This window comes from Lissotriton vulgaris, chromosome 1_2, assembly GCF_964263255.1.
Source record: "Lissotriton vulgaris chromosome 1_2, aLisVul1.2, whole genome shotgun sequence".
NCBI lineage: Eukaryota > Metazoa > Chordata > Amphibia > Caudata > Salamandridae > Lissotriton > Lissotriton vulgaris.
Genome location: NC_141686.1, coordinates 331,087,159 through 331,090,029, shown reverse-complemented (window position 1 = coordinate 331,090,029; position 2,871 = coordinate 331,087,159).

Here is a 2,871-nt window from a genome sequence, read left to right as displayed (position 1 = left end):
GTAGATTTAATATACATTTTAACAAATATAAAAAATACACGTAATTAAAAAGTTAAACACACATACATAATAGTTAATATGTATATTTACTTTAAAACAATAAACTATTAATTTAAATTTATTTTATCATTTTAAAATTATGTAAAATATTTCATATATATTTTTTGTGTGTGTTTCACAGAAAATGACATTCGCAAGGCAAGTTAGTGCACTAGTGGTTCTTGGTGTAGACCAGGCCAATTGAGAAATCCAGCAGCGGGATGCAGAAGAGAGTGCTGCACCAGGGACCCCACTAATAAGACAGTGTGGTTCCAAGTCAGCTGGGAGATGAGAGAGGCGAGCAACGGGAACCTAAGGCAGGAACCTCCATGGATGAGAGAGGTGAGTCTCACTTCACTGTGATGGGAACAGATTTCTTACACAACTCTGAGTAATCAAGAAACGGCACCACAGAAAACTGGTGGTACGCTACCGTTCAGCACGAGCACCCTTCACAGACTCCGTGCTCGAGCCAGAGAACTAGACAGTTCAGCAGGAGCGCACTTCACTGGTCCCGCGCTCGAGCCAGAGAATGACACACAATTTATTATTAACAGTTTTTCCCACCACGGAGGTACACAATAAAAATAACATTCTCTTTTCATACGCAAAGCAGTATCTCAGAATAAGTTAGGTCTCACCAAAAAAGAAGGCTGGGTCTAAAGATATATAAATATATCTCAATTGATTTGCAATAAAGACGCACACTCCTGCGATGAAATGCTCAAAGATGGCTTTACTCTCCAGTTACGTGTTTCGTAACATTTTCATATAAATTACAACATTAAACTATTTCAAAATCTTTAAACTTAAATTTCCCACTCCAGTGAGTTCAACAGTAGGGAAAGTGTTGGATAGTGGAGGGATAAAAATTACTATTCCCACTCCAAAGAGTGTAACTGTAGGGGAAGTGTTGGATAGCGGAGGGGTAAAAATTACCATTCCCACTCCAGTGAGTGCAACATTAGGAAAAGTGTTGGAAAGCGAAGAGGTAAACATTACTATTCCCACTCCAGTGAGTGCAACAGTAGGGAAAGTGTTGTATAGAGGAGGGGTAAAAATTACTTTATCCTACCCAGTGACTGCAACAGTAGCGAAAGTGTTGGATAGTGAAGGGGTAAAAATTAATATTCCCATTCCAGTCCATGCAACAGTAGGGTATTTTTCTATAGCAGAGGGGTAAACTTTACTATTGCCACTCCTATATTTGTAACAGTAGGGAAAGTGTTGGATAGCAGAGGGATACAAATTACTATTCCCACTCCAGTAAGTGCAATAGTAGGGAAAGTGTTGGATAGTGGAGGAGTAAAAATTACTATTCCCACTCCAGTAAGTGTAACTGTAGGGGAAGTGTTGGATAGCGGAGGGATAAAAATTACCGTTCCCACTTCAGTGAGTGCAACATTAGGAAAAGTGTTGGAAAACGGAGAGGTAAACATTACTATTCCCACTCCAGTGAGTGTAACAGTAGGGAAAGTGTTGTATAGAGGAGGGGTAAAAGTTACTTTATCCTACCCAGTGAGTGCAACAGTAGGGAAAGTGTTGGATAGTGGAGGGGTTAAAATTAATATTCTCTTTCCAGTCCGTGCAACAGTAGGGTGTTTTTCTATAGCAGAGGGGTATAATTTACTATTGCCACTCCAATATTTGTAACAGATGGGAAAGTGTTGGATAGCAGAGGGGTAAAAAATACTATTCCCACTCAATGGAGTGCAATAGTAGGGATAGGGTTGGATGGTGACAGGATACAAAGTACTGTTCCCACTCTAATGAGTGCAACAGTAGCAAACGTGTTGGATTGAGGAGGGGTAACAATTATTATTCTCACTATAGTCAGTTCCAAATTAAAAACAAACAAAATATTAGGAACAACAAAAATATTTAAAATAAATCCATAAAAATATAAAAATGTAAAAAAATTAAATACAAATATATTTATTAAAAATATTTTTAAAAAACATATTACAATGTTAAAAACATATGCCAAATATCTACAAATGTTATATTAAATAATAGTTTAAATATTTTTTGTAACAAATTATTCAGAAACAAAAACATTAATTATTACATAAATTTACTTTTTTTATTTTCTATACTATAAAATCACAAAATTCAGGAACTACATCTAAATTGAAAAAATGTACTTCCATAATTAACATAATTATTTACCAATTAAAAAAATCTTATTAATTAAAAAACAAATTAAAAATCATAAAAATAAATTAACTTCCCACACTTTACCCCTATAATACCCACAACACACAGCTGAAATTAAACTGTAAAAAATATAATTAAAAAACTAAAACTTATTTTCAATTAAAAAACGAATTGTGTTTAACAGCTAATTATAAAGTAAATAAAATTAATTTGCTCCCCGCCCTTTACCCCTATACAAGTAAAACCCACACACAAAAAAATGTAAACAAATACCCTAATTAAATGTTAATGAATCATTAAAAAATAATGGTCATATAAGTTCAATTAAGAAATTAATATAATGTTCAATGTTCAATTAAGAAATTAATATAAATTATCAACTGATTATTAACTAATTAAACATAATAAACTTCCCACCCTTTACCCCATAAACCTCACAACCTGCACCTAAAATTATTTATCCAAATTCTGTAATTAATTTTCAATAGATTAATTAATATAAATTAACAACAAATTAATAATTAATCAAAATTATTTCCCACCCTTTACCACTATAAACCACACAACCCACACCTAAAAAGAATTTCGCAATTACCATAATTAATGACCAATTAATTCATTCATATTATTTAACAACCAAATAATAATTAATTGCAAATAAATTACTTCCCACAA